The sequence below is a fragment of the Neophocaena asiaeorientalis genome, unplaced genomic scaffold (genome assembly GCF_003031525.2).
Source record: "Neophocaena asiaeorientalis asiaeorientalis breed wild unplaced genomic scaffold, Neophocaena_asiaeorientalis_V1.1 scaffold150, whole genome shotgun sequence".
NCBI classification, from domain to species: Eukaryota; Metazoa; Chordata; class Mammalia; order Artiodactyla; family Phocoenidae; genus Neophocaena; species Neophocaena asiaeorientalis.
Genome location: NW_020176571.1, coordinates 13523673 through 13539140, shown reverse-complemented (window position 1 = coordinate 13539140; position 15468 = coordinate 13523673). Strand labels below are relative to the sequence as shown.

General features: G+C 34.9%; 1 pseudogene; it reads right to left on the bottom strand.

The window, feature by feature from the left end:
• The window catches only part of LOC112391719 (telomere zinc finger-associated protein-like), a 20069-nt pseudogene extending 8457 nt beyond the window's left edge, over positions 1-11612 (bottom strand).
• Positions 11613-15468: the final 3856 nt, after the last annotated feature.

The window sequence follows — 15468 nt, the reverse complement described above, 5'->3', positions numbered from 1 at the left end:
GTTTTTCCCCCCCCCACCAACAGTGTACTCTTTTATTATTTATTTGGGTATTTTAAGGATTAAATGTACAACTTGGAAGTTTGAAATTTCTCGTGAACTTGGAGGGGAGTGTAGAAATAATACATAGGGATATTATGCCCCCTTTAATACAATTCCTTCAAGACATACAGAGACACATACACCTCAGTCTTGTGAAATAATATTTGTGTCTTTTTGTTATGAAATACTATTTCAGGAATCATTTAAAAAATTGTTTTCATTTAATGGGAAAAATAAGAAATTTTAAAGTTTTCATTAATTATCTAATTAATACATATTGCTGATTTTATAGATGCTGTGTCTTTAGCATAATATTGTTTATCATTTCAGTTTTATACATTAAAAAATTCCACAAAGAAAATTATAAAGTTACATTTTATCTGATTTTAACCATCTATGTGACAATATTTTTTTCACATAATCATCTTAAATTTCATTACCTTATTTTATGAGTGTAACACTTATTTAATCAAGGCTCTATAGACACACTTTATGTTTTTTCAATTTTGTTATAATAAATAATGCTGTCATATGTATTATCATGCCTTTATTTTTCCATAGAATCATTATATAAATTAGATAACAATCTAGAATAGGAAAATGTCAAATGTTATGCATTGTTTTAAGACTTTTGATACATATTGCCAAATTATTTTCTTGAAAAGTCTTCAAACTTACACCATCTCCAGCACTGTATGATAGCACATTTGCTTATCCATTCTTTCTTTGGTTTCTCAGCATCTCCTGCATTTAGTCCCCAGGGGATTTTTCTTATTGTAAAGTGCATTTTCTATGTGTGAAAATATTCAATTCTGTTATGGAAGAAGGGAAAGTGAATGGAATAATTTACATGGTAAGCAGAGGTAAATTAGTAAACTGTGATGCATTTTAGAAAGACAAAGTAGGTCATATATGTGTGAATACAGAAAGGGATGGAAGAGTGCAGAGATACCTACCTAATATTCACGAGGTACTTGGGACATTAGGTATTCCATGACATACGAAATATATATGAGACATTTAGTATTCCTTTAGTCTTAATTTAGGCAAAGTTTGATGACTCCCATCATGGCCCCACGAATCCTCCACCTAAGAAACACTCAAACCTCACTTTTTATCCTTGCATCCAAACCATCAGTGGGGAAGGCTTATATAGCAGAAAGACATATGAATATTAAAATCCCCCGGAATCAAGAAGTGTCCTTTCAATTTAATTGCATGATATCCTAAGCCCATTAACTCACCCACCTTTTTTACTTTGCTTTGTGCTGTGTGCTTTAAATTGACTAAAGGAATTCAATTTTCCATGATTTTTTCCTTTTCCTGATCTCTGTGAAACTTGTCTGGTAGGGTGCTTGGAAGCTACCTTTGTGTGAAGGTAATTTCCCACATGACACTTTCTTACTTTTGCATCTATATATTTAAATTTTTTAAAAATACATTTTAAGGAGGGTAGGGGGTAGAAAAGAAAAGAGAGAGGGAGGGAAAATGGGAGAGAGAGAGAAGAAGGTAAGTATTTCCAAGAAGCAGGGTACTAGATTCTAATTTTATCACTAATACATGATATTGTGGACAAGTCACTCACTGTTTTTATTGTGGTTAAACATGCATAACATATGATCTATCTTTTAACAAACTTTTAAGTGTATAGTGCAGTGTTGTTAACTCTACACACAACGTTGTACAGCTGATCTCTAGAAAGTTTTCATCTTGGAAAAGCCACTCACTTTTATAAGTGTTTTTCCTATATCTTGGGGGAGTTCTGAGTTTTTAGGAGTGAACTGATGAGAGTATGTTTTTTTTTTTTTTGCGGTATGCGGGCCTCTCACTGTTGTGGCCTCTCCCGTTGCGGAGCACAGGCTCCGGACGCACAGGCTCAGCGGCCATGGCTCACGGACCGAGCCGCTCTGCGGCATGTGGGATCCTCCCAGACTGGGGCACGAACCCGTGTCCCCTGCATCAGCAGGCGGACTCTCAACCACTGTGCCACCAGGGAAGCCCGAGAGTATGTTTTGAATGGCATAACATTATACATGAGAATAAAAGATTTTGGTATTTTGGTTATCTTATTCTTGGCTTTCTGTTGGTGCACCAAAGTCAACTATTTAAAAGCACATTTTTAAACACTGATAAGAACTTTCTTCCTTATCCTGTAGTATAACTGCTACCATAGTGAAACAGATGTATTATGTGTAGTCAGAGAAGACAGTGTTTTCAGTTTCGCTTTGAATAAATCCATACATGAGGAAGAATGAATCATTCTAGATTCTTTCTTTACTAACTACTGTGGGTTACCAGGAAGCATGCAGAATGTGTTAGCTGCTGCTACTAGAATCATCCCATTACATACATGTCCTATATGAAGAAGAAGTATCAATACATAGGAGAAAGCATTCACCACTTTGACAAGTGAGGATGACAAGCTATGGGCACAGGGGTGGCTGTCTAGGCTTAGGAAGAATAATTCTCTAGGTATATAGAGTGAAACTCTTTTCCTTCCATAAGCACCAAATAGTGTTCCTTTACCTTTTTGAACTGAAAGAGGGACCTCACACTTACATGGTAAAATTAAAGTTCTAAGACTCTTAGATCAAGTGGAATACTTTAATAAAACTATTCATTGAACACAGCCATAAAAGAGATGAACAACTAGTGTAGTTGCCACGAAATAAGCTCTATCAAGCAATAATTTAACTGCAGTCTTGAAATAACTGTGGTTTTATTATTAATGAAGTGTATATTTCTTTAAGAATTGAGAGGTTGGAATTAAAGAATAGAACAGATGCCCCAGAATTCATTTAATCTATACATTCACTGAGTTTTAATTAAAATCTTATATTCTACTTGCTAAAAGTATTCTTGTGGTAGCTATTGTATGTGTTTTCTAGTTTATGGTTTCACACAAACTAGGACCTAACAGATTCACTACTTCCTCAGAAGAATACCTTGATATAAGGGTCATTAGCTGTACAAGGAGGAAGACAGTGAATTACATAAGCACCTGCAAATTCTACATAAAGAACAGATGACATGCTTGTGTGCATTTCTCTCATACATGAATAAGGAACCCTCGGCAGGCTCTTAAATTTCTATTGACTGAGGTCATAGTCGGGGCTACACATGGATATACCTGCGCCTGCAAGAGGAAATGGTGTCACCTATAGTATAGAAGAGAAAAGACTGGGAAAATAAGCATCAATGCTCATGACACTTATTCTTGAGGAGTTCACTATCAGTGGAAACACCTACAATTAATTCTAACATAACATCCATTCCACTGCTCTAGTTATTGAGCTGTCCTGAAGCCAATTTCAGCATCAACGTATATTCAAAAGAGTCACCAATTTGAAGTCTGCAAAGCACTGAAAAGTAATTTATATCTTCACTAAAATTTCTCAAATAAGTGGCAAAAGAAATTATATCACATGTCACAGAGCAAACCCCCTAAAATTCCACTTACCTTTGCTAGTCTCCCCAAAGTCCTAAATATTACAGGTGTCCTCCTACAGTTTTTGTAATTCCATCTAAAACAAGTCTTTTCCTCTCTCAAAACACTAGTCCCAACTTGGTAATATTTTCTCCTCTTTCTTTTGTATTATTTTATAGCCTAATTTAATTCCCCCTGACTTGGCAACTCTCCTTCTGTTATCACAAATAACTCAATAGTTTCAGCTAGAAATCTCCTTATAAAGCAGAGTAAGGGGAAAAGTTTGCTGTTTATCTGGATCACACTAGTGGTATAAAAGTGCCTTGGGACTAGAGGAGTTTTCTTCTCTTTAATTTTTTTCTTTCTTTTCCTTTGCTTTCCTTTCTTTTCTTTTTCCTTTAATTTCCTATTCTTTTTTTTTCTTTCCTTTTTAGTTTTTCTTTGTTAGGTCTATTTCCCTTATTTTTTTCTCTTGTACAGATCAGAAAATGTTTCACAAAGGGAAATACAAATTGGCCATTTCTCCAGAAGCTTCCTTGCCATTAAAGTCAATAATCTTTACCGTGGCCTGACATGCTTTCTCTATTATCTTCCTGTGTCAACCTATTGGACCTCATCTAGTTACAGAATACAAAGCCATTGAGAATGACTGCAGTTAATTCTTGGTGTTAATTTGGATGATGGTAAATATTGTAATCGTGTGAACACCACCAAATATACTCAAAGCACATCCTTTCTCTCTGTCTCTGTCTCTTTCTGTTTCTTTCTCTCTCTCTTCTTCTCTTTCTCTCCACACCTCCTTCTCTTAGGTCACTACTAATGGAATCTTCTAAGCAATAAAATGGACTATATATAAAATGGAAGGAGAAGATGTGAAAAATTAAGCAAGTGGTCATTGGATTTGGGGGAATCTATAGCACTGCCTCACCAGAAGTTCATGAAGATAATGAAGCTGTTTTTAGGCACTCATTCTCTTCTTCTCCTTTAAAACTTTCCACCTTCTATTGGTCTGTAACTTTTACATTTAATATCTACTGGGTGGGAAAATTTGGACATACTTGCTTTTCAAATTAAAGCTTCATACTCAGTAGCCTCGAGATTTGTGGCAATGTGCTAAACTTTGTTTGTTGCAGTTGTTGCATCTTGAACATAAAAATAGCAATGTATATTTTATAAAATTGGAGGTGTTAAATCAGCTAGCATATTTAAAGCAACTAGTATACTGTACAACAAGCAAAAGCCAGTCAATAAGTGTTTCTTACTTCTTCATCTACTTTTCTTTATTAAAATATATTTTCTTGAAAGGGTCTAATATCAGGAAATTACACTAAAAAGGGAGTTTTGTGAGTGAATTGCTTGTTCTGAGGGCCTTCAAATTTTAAGCTTTATATGTAATAGTAAAGTATCAAATTTATTCTGTATTAAAGTGGATTCTAAAATGTTTAAGCTGGTAGAGTTGAGATACAGTTTCTTTCAGTAAGTCTTATCTGTAGGAGGTGATAATACAGTTGACTCTTGAACAATGGCGAGGGTTAGAGGTGACAACCCCTTGTGAAATAAAAAATCCATGTAAAATTTTACAGTTGGCCCTCTGTTTCCAAGCTTCCACATCCATGGATTCAACCAATCATGCATCATGTAGTACTGTAGTATGTATTTATTGAAAAAAATCTGTGTATAAGTGGACCTGAGCAGTTCAAACCTGTGTTGTTCAACTGTCACTCTATTTGAATATTTGGCTCTATTAGTCACAAAATTTCTATCACTATATTATTGTCAATAAAATCATTTAAATATATAATCATGGAAAAAATGAAACATTAGGATTTCCAAATCTTTACCTGGATATAAATTATCAGTATGTGAAGATCACAGTTTTACCATAAACACAATAATTTTATATCCTATAGAGATTAAGAACCATTAATCTCTATGTCTATTAAAACTTCATAACTAGTTAAGTGCAGTTGTTAAATAATTTCCTTTTATAGTAAAAGCTTTACAATTAACAAGCTAGGCACTGATTCAAGTCATTATCAATTTCCCTGTGATTATTATAGCTTCCATAATAATCTGCATTATATTAACATAGATTAGGCAGCACTTTGAAGACCAGCATCATTAGCTTTAGTTTCACGAAAAGATGACAAGAAACCAGACTTAATTTCATGGAGTCTCATAGTTGCAGAGTAACACCAAAGCTCTCACACAAAAGATATAAACAAATAATAATGTATATAATTTTGAATGTGACCCTTTCCTGGTTCTAAAACTATCTTTGGGAGCTTAGTGCATTAATATTTTTTTTAAATTGTCTACTTTTCATTTAGATTTCAAAGTTAAACAGAGTAGCACCTAGAAACTCAGGCAGTTATACATCAGGCTTAATTAGTTATGATTTATGTTTATTATCCAATTACATATAAGAAACATAAAAATACTCCCAGAAGTAAAGTCCAAGATGTAACAGTAATGCATCAGATATATTGTAAATGTAGTTGAATCTAGACAAACAATGACAGTGTAAAACAGTAAGAATATTATGTCAGTTGAACAGATAAATGTTCAAAACAGGATTAGAATGCTAGAAAAGAGCATGAATTTTCAGAAGAAGATTAAGTAAAATAATTAACTTTATATATTGTTAAGTTACAAATGTATTTATGATTTTTGCCTTGGGAATTTTCAGCTCTGATTAAGATATGGTACTTAACAGCAGATGAGCATTCCCATCTAGTATAGATAAACATAAATAAAATGCATACAATAAATAAAATAAAATACATCAAATATAGCTAAAATACAGAAAAAAATACCTGAAGGAGGGTTGCTGGGGTCAAAAGAACTCGAGAATATTCTGGGAGAAAAAACTTGGAGGTGAAAGATGGCTTCTGAAACACTTAACAACCTGTGGGCATTTGCTAAGCCCAGGCATTTGAATAAACTGGAAGTCCATTACAAAATCCAAGAGAAGTTACTGAGAAAGAGCAGAGAAAATCAAAGACTTTGGATTTTTACCTAGTAGGGAAAGCACCCCACAGAGTACATCATATTCTTAGTTAAAAACAAAAACAAAACAAAAACTTAGAAAGCAATATAAATCAGAGGTAGATTAAACCTTACTAGAACTTCACCCCCTTTAATTTATCATAATCTGGTTGGATTAAGATGATCAGTCACTGCTCTATCTGTACAGTGAAACGAAAGATAGGCTTTTCCCAGATATAGAAAATAACATTTGAAAATATGATATGAAACTCTACAATATTTTAGAGTCATAATATCTGAAATTCAATCAGAAGTTAAAAAGCATGGCAAAAGACAGTATCGTAAAGACAAAAACCAAGAGGAAAACAGAAAATATAAATGGACATCTATGTAATGCAGACAGATGTAGATTCTTTTATTATATATATATTTATCTTTAGGCAAAATGACTCATTAACAGAGTCTAACATTAGATTAGATACAGCAGATGATAGGATTACAAAACTAAATATTATGACAATGGAAGATATTTGAACATTTGCATAGAGAAAAATTATACACATTGGGGAAAAAGTGTCAGAGTAAATGTCAGACTCAGAAAGAAGGTCTAACATTAATATTGATGAAGTCCAGGAATAGAGGACATGGAATGTGGGGAAAAATTAATATAAGAACCATTAATATTAGAAAATAGTGGAATACTTCATACTAGAAAATATTGGAAAAATTAGTTAAAACACCCTCAAGAAGTACTGACAAACTCAATAAATATGAATACAGTAAAAATTACATCTAAGTACATACTGTTAAGACCATTGAAAATCGAAGATTAACAAAATAAAAGCAGACGGAGAAACAGTCACTTGTCCTTCAAAGCAGCGACCATGAAACTGACAGCTGACTTTTTCATGGGTGTGATGGAAGCCAGAGGAAAGTTGAATTAAATCTTCAACATGCTGATAGGAACCACCCTCACCCTAGAAATCTATATAGTGAAAATATTTTTCAAAAGTAAAGGTAAATATTTGCAAATGGTATACCTGGTAAAGGGTTAGTATCCAAAGTATACAAAGAACTCATACAACTCAGCATTGAAAAAACAACCTGATTACTAAAAATGGGCAAAGGACTCAAATAGACAGTTTTCCAAAGAAGACATACAAGGGGTAGCAGGCACATGAAAAAATGCTCAGTGCTACTAATAATTAGGAAGATGCAAATCAAAACCATAATAATTGAGATATCACTTCATTCTTGTCAGAAAGGCTATTATCAAAAAGACAAAACAATAACAAGAGTTGGCAAGAATGTGGAGAAAAGGGAACTCTCATTCACTATTGCTGAAAATGTAGATTGGTGCAGCCAGTATGGAAATTCCTCAAAAACTTAAAAATAGAACTACTATACAATTTAGCAATTCCACTCCTGGATTTTCTCCAAAGAAAAGGAAAACACTCATTAGAAAAGATACATGCACTCCAATGTTCACAACAGCATTATTTACAATACTTAAGATATAGAGATATGGAAGCAACCTAAGTGCCCATCAATAGATGAATGGATAAAGAAGATGATATATATATATAAATATATATATACACACACACATATGGTATATACATATATATCATAAAAAATGAAATATTGCCATTTGCCAAAACATAGATAGACCTAGAGGGTATTATGCTAAGTGTAGTAAGTCAGACAGAGAAAGACAAATACTGAATGAGTTCACTTATATGTAGAATCTAAAAACCAAAAGAAATGAAACATAATTAAATAGGAACAGAGTCATAGATAAAGAAACTAAGCAGATGGTTGCCACAGGGGGAGCGGGGATGAAGGGAGGAGAGAAATAGGGAAAGGAGATTAAGAGGTACAAACTTTCAGTTACAAAATAATTGTGCCACGTGTATGAAATGTACAATGTGGGAAATATAGTCATAGCTAATTAATTAATATGTGGGAAAAATCGGAACTTGCTTTTACAGAGTGATTGTTATTTTAGGAATTTTTCTATGTGGTTGGATATTTTACACATGTAACGATAATCATAGGTATTATAGTAACATAATAGTGAACCACTTGGAATCAACAATGAGGCACTGGGTAGTTAATTTACATATTTTCTGCTTTATCTTTCTCCACGCTTGTCAAAGAACGTATTTTCGTCTCTATCTTACATGTGAAGAACTGATACTCAGGGACATATTCAAATGGTTTGACTAGTGAGTGGCAAATTGGACTCAAACTATTCTAACTCCAAGACCTCACATTTTAAAAAGGGTGATGGATCATGAGCCCATAACTAATAATACTGCAGAAAATAGCATAGCCTAAGCTATAGTATCCCTCTATGAACAACATGATCACTTTTTGCAGGTGCAGCTGAAAGCAAAATTAATTTACTTTCCAGGGACTATATAGGTGGTGAGAGTCCTATCTAAAATTTTTGAGATTCTGATTCAACCATCTGACTAAACTTGATTTCAATCCACTACAACTTTCTCCTCATCAATCAGAAATAAATTGATTCTGACCAACTGGGTCTTTCCAGGTCCCACTTCTCTTCATCCTCTGTTGTTTTTACTCAGTATCACCTTTACTTTGCTGATAATCTGATCCTGATTTCAGGCTCTTCTTCTGAGCACAAGGGCCCATCTTGTTCTAATCCCCTCTCCATTTGAGTTCTAGGTAGGGTCATTTGGTTGCAAGGAGCAGAGACTCATTCCAGCTGCTTTAATAAGCATGTGATTTATAATTAGGAATCACATGGACTGAACCTGGAAGAAGAATTCTTTCAGTAAATGAAACACCTCTGGAGACCAGCTTCATTTCTATTTCTTTCCCAAGAAGTGGTATTGAAGATAGCTTCACTTCAGTCCTCACTAGAGTGACCTACAAGTTTGTGTTCTTGGAAAATATTTTCATTTGTCTTCTGTAAAATACAGATGATAATAACACCTACTCTATAGGCTTGTGATAATTAAATGATTTTAGTACATCTAAAGCAGTTAAATTTTGACTGGGTCATCGTAAACCCTTGCTACTGCTTTGCATAGATTTCAAAGTCACTTTTTTACTTCATTTTTTTGTTGATGTGAAATTCACATAAAAGTTACCATTACAAATTCACATTCACCATTTAGTAAATTTGTATGCAGTACCTTCAACACCACCTCTACCTAGTTCTAAACCATTTTTTATCACCCCCAAAAGAAAACTCCATACCTACTGAGCAATCTATCTCCATTCTCCACTCACTCCAGAGCCATTTTTTAAAAACTGTGGTAAAAACGAGGAACACGAAATTTACCATCTTAACCATTTTTAAGTGTACAGTTCAATGTTAACCGGGTTCACACTGTTGTACAACAAACCTTTAGGAGTTTTTCATCTTATAAAACTGAAACTCTGCACCCATTCACCAACAATTGCCCACCATTACCCCAGTCTTTGGCAGCCACCATTCCACTTATAAGTTTGACTGCTTTAGATACCTTGCACAGGTGGAATCCTACACTATTTGTCCTATTGTGACCAGCTTATTTCCCTTGGCATAATACCCTCTGGGTTCATCAGTGTTGGAGCATCTGGCAGGATTTTCTTCTTTTTAAATTAAGGCTGAATAATATTCTATTGTGTATTTATACCACATTTTCTTTATCCATTCATCTGACACTGGACATTCAGATTGCTACCACTTCTTGGCTACTGTGAATAATGAATGCTACAATGTGTTCACAGCCACTTTTGAGTTTTTACTTTGTCTGCAAGTTCTCATTATTCTTCTCTTACTACACACTTGCATATTGTTTCTTTCCAATTTTTAATATCTTTCTCTACCTCACAGGTTTTGCTTATAATACCATTCTTATAATACCATTTGCTTATAATACCATTCTTAAGTTAATCATTATTAGTCTGATTTCATTACATGATATCACAAAGTGTCAAATTTTGGTGGCAGATTTATTACTTTTGTGTATCCGTTATGATGGTTTCAGTAGCAAGATATAGACAAATGCAACTCAAACTGGGATTTGTTCACATGAACAAATATCCAGGAGCAGAAGCTCATGAATGAGGCTTTTCTGTGGATCTCAGCTTTGCCCTCCATTTTCAACCAGCTTCTTTATCATGGTAACAAGATGACTTCTGTCAATTCAGGGCCTAAAGGCTTCCTCCTTCACAGAAAAAGAGAGGACTTCTTTCCTTTATCAACAATAAATCTCGAGTTTTCCTTTGACTGGATTGAAGTAGAACAAGTATTTATGGCTAAAGTGACCATCCCTACACCTACACTGCAGCTAAGGGGTTTTGGCATACATCGAATGATTTAGCCTAGTCAGGGGACGCCCTCTGGAAATTCAGAGCCTCATTAAGAAGACATAAAGGGGAAATGAATGTTGGAGAAGCAACCAAAAACAACCTACTTGCTCGGAATATTTTTCCTCCAACGATAGCTTCCAACGTCCTGTTGCTGTCATCTTGTTAAGTCGGTACAATCATGCTTTCTGAGTTTTCTCGTGGTTCTATCACATCATGCTTTTATTTACGGTCACAGTTCTTCAGGAACTGCGTATTCAGAATGCTCTGACATTATGCAGGATAGAAACACTTTGAGGGTAACTGCAAAATATCATACTCCTATCTTGATATCAGTTATTGTGGCCAAGCACTGAGGCAATTAATAGACTCAGAAACATTGTCTTGACCTGGGGCATTTCTGATACATCCCGAGAGCATCTTTGTAGGAAAGTGAGGATTTTCTTTCTCTCCTGGTTCCCAAACTCAGGTGCATAACTCACCCTTATTTATCTAGGAAGGGAGCACATGAGGTTTGCATACAATTCAGAAAAGTGAATGATACTCTGGTGTGAAAATTAAACTAGTATATCTCTGGATTATATTCACATCTGTGTTCACTCACGCTACCTTGCACTAACTAATAAATACTAAACTTATTGTTATTATTCTCATTTTACAGATCAAGATACTGAGGCTCTGAGTTAGTACTCTTGTTATAAGAAAAAAAAACTCACTTAATTTGTGTTGCAAGAAGTGAAGCAGCGATTAGAACTTCAGTCTTTCGATTTCCAAATCCTCCTGTTGTCTGTTTTAGAGGAATTTCACTCTTGGCAGTCTTCTTTATCATGTTCCAGAAGTGTAATGTTATTTATAGTAATCTATTGTCTTACTTGAGCCCGTAGGTGCTGTTTGGAAAGGTATTTCTTTACTTTGGATGTTGAAAACTTCTAGAATGTGCTGGCAGTGGACACACTGTCATTGTCAACTATTTTGTCAGGCTTTTTATTTTTAAAATTTTTATTTATTTAACATCTTTATTAGTATAATTGCTTTACAATGGTGTGTTAGTTTCTGCTTTATAACAAAGTGAATCAGCTATACACATACATATATCCCCATATCTCTTCCTTCTTGCATCTCCCTCCCTCCCAGCCCTCTTAACCCACCCCTCTAGGTGGTCACAAAGCACCGAGCTGATCTCCCTGTGCTATGTGGCTGCTTCCCACCAGTTATCGGTTTTACATTTGGTAGTGTATACATGTCCATGCCACTCTCTCACTTTGTCCCAGCTTCCCCTTCTCCTTCCCTGTGTCCTCAAGTCCATTCTCTATTAGGTCTGCATCTTTATTCCCGTACTGACCCTAGGTTCTTCAGAACTTTGTTTTTTTTTAGGTTGTTTTTAATATGTTAGTAGAATACATCAGAAACTAGTTTTTAAATAAAACTAAATAATTGAAAAAATATTACTGTAGAGAACATGTCTTAACTAGCTACTTGCATCTTTCAGTGGGTTAAATTATATGGTAAGCATCAATCACTAGAAAACAATTAATTGCAGACTTTTACTAATAAGAATTTGACGTTAATTTTCCTAACTAGCATTTGAAGCTGGAAAAAATGAACTCCAGTTTTCCTAGTTGCAGTTTCCAACTCTGACATTTTAATTCAATGCCTTCATTCATGAGGGAACAGAATACAGACATGGTATTCTCTGAATGTGAATTGCTCTCCTTGGGCACAGTTTTAATATCACACTCCATACGAAAGGCTAATTTTCCTGTTGGGAAGTTAGGAGACATTTCGGAAATATTTTCTATGGGATAGAAATAGTTTTTATACGGTTTTGTTTGTGGCAATTTTGTATAAGATGATTTTGTTGGTGCATGAATATGTGTGTGTGAGCCTCTATTTTTGTGTCTATGCCAGGATTTTATTGTTTCATAAATATTGTATTTCTGATAATCTCAAACCTTAGTTTGCTATTTGTTATACCTAGGAAGCCAAGTCTATCAGACATATTCTGCACTTATGTGACAGTCTTTTTCTTATTTGCTGAGTGGTTCTCTAGCACTCTTGTAGATTCAGTGGCTTCATTCCATTAAAGTACTTGTTTCCCAATTTAAGACAGCAACAGGGAATTAGAAAACTATTAAAATTGGAATGTGCCGGTCTCTTCCAACCTGGATCTAGTCTTACATGAGTGCACACCAGTAAATACAGGGGAAAAAAAAAAGTATGCCCACCGGGCAAGATTTAACTTTAACTAGGGAGAATATTAATAAGATGTTCTGAAACATGCACTTACATCTAAATCCTATACAACAGTTATTCTGTATATGCGTGTATATGCACGATTCTTTGCCTATTTGAACTGTACTATCCATATGGCACTCAAATCACTCAGAATTTTTCTATTTAATAACTTAATTCAAAATGTAGCTGAGAATCAGAAGTACAATGAAGAAATCTTTCAAATATATATAAAAAAGTCACAAACTCATGAACAGATTTTGCCTTCCCCTTTAAGCCCACTATTTAGATGATCTCATTGTTGCTGTGTAGCTGCCAGTACTTTGAAGGACAGAGTTGTAAGGGAGCAACACCCCAAATGGTGTCTCTTTGGCGTGAGAATTAATGAAGGTTGACTTTTTTTTTTCTTTTTTTGCGGTACGCGAGCCTCTCACTGTTGTGGCCTCTCCTGTTGCGGAGCACAGGCTCCAGATGCACAGGTTCAGCGGCCATGGCTCACGGGCCCAGCTGCTCCGCGGCATGTGGGATCTTCCCGGACCGGGGCACGAACCCGTGTCCCCCGCATCGGCAGGCGGACTCTCAACCACTGCGCCACCAGGGAAGCCCTAGGTTGACTTTTTTTTAAGCCCCAAAAGACTTAGGAAGAAACTTTGACTTTCCCCATATTTGCCAAAAAGAATGTAGGCAGATAACCTGTTCCAGGAAGGGAGCTCTCACCATAAATAACTATAGCATGAACTAGGTGTGTAGACAGGGAGGAAACTTGCAAAGTCTGCTTGTTAAAATTCATCTCTTTGGGGCTTATGCCTCTAAAATAGTGTCATGATCTGTAGGATTGAAAGCAATCAGACCTTACTAAAACATTCTAGGTTATTTGTTTAAAAGTTTAAAAAAATGCCAAAATTTTGCTTCTTCTCTTGTTCCATTAAAATGTGAACAACGATTCATTTTTTGAAGTAGTCGCTGTATAAGAATTTGAAGAACTTGGAAAACAAGCTATTTTCCGCAGTCTTAAGCTTAACAGGGATATAACACATTTCAATATTTCTAATTAAACTGACATAATAGGTGATGATAACATCTGTTTTTTTGTAATAAAACCTATTGATGTGGCTGACCTGAATGTTTCTTATCTGTAAAAGACAACAAATGAAGATAAGTAGAGTTATAAAGGAGGAAAAAAGTCACCACAAAATAGCTAATTCTGTAACTGTAATATTAATTATCTCCTAGAAATAATATTCAAGAAACCTTTATTTAATAAACATTATTAAATATGAATTTTTCAGGGTATTTAGGAGATACTTGAACATAGATATAAAAGGTGCTACAAAAGTTTCTTTTTCTCTCAAAAATATATTCAGGTAAAAATTTATTCTCTTTAACAGAATTTAACTTTTAATTCACAAGTCAATAAAAATTTTAAGCCATTCATACCTATTAGAAATTTTAAAAATTTTGCTCTTTTGGTGTTTGTGCAATAAAAATAAAAAGTCTCTGTGAATGACTAGACAACACTGTCAATGTTACGTACAGTAAGAACAAAGAAGTTACCTTGTGTCTAACCCTTAAAACGTGACCAATAAAGTTACACCAAAAGAGAGAAGTAGGGCTATAGTAAAAAAAAAAAAAGAAAACATGGTTTGCAATGTTTGACATTACAGCAGAAATTTTTGCAATACAGAAACAAAAGTTTCTTAGAAAGCAGTCTTATTTCTAAGCAGAGGATGGAATCCCTAATCATCATCAACTTATGCAGTTTGACTCTAAGATGGCGGCCATGTCAACAGATGTGTCGACACAAAAAACGCACTGAGAGCTGGTCCTTTCAAACAGCCCAGAAGTAAATTACCCATGAACAATATAAAGCTACTTGTAATTGTGACAACCAGAACCAAAAATTACATCCAGGCTGGGCAAGCAGCACGTGCGCTTCCTTCTCTGTAATTATGCTGTTTATATTTTCTCATCTTTATCTGCTTTTCTGGCTAAAAGAATTACTCCATTTAGTATTTGTATTCTTTTTATTTCTAGAAGTTCTGCATTTTGTTTGTTTTCCACAGTGTTTAATTTGGTCATAATATTGTCTTATCTTTTGACTTTTTGGGCGGATTGTTGAAAGCAAAACAGCGGTGTGAGTAATTTACGCAAATAATGCATGTGGGAGGTCTGCCACTAGGGGGAGGGCAAATACGGATTTGTGTGACCTGGGGGAAAAGGAAGGGGACTAACATGTATTGAGAATCTACTCTCCCTGGACCTTGAGGCTTGGCATTTATATATATATTACATACAATTATGTAATTCTTACAATAGCTTTGAAGATAGGACTTCTGTATTTAAGGGTAAATAGCCTTTCTGACACTCACAAATGCTGGGATTGGCCCCAGGGAATAGAATTAGAAAACACCGGAGCCTGAATTTCAACCCAGGCTTACATCCTTGCTCCCCAG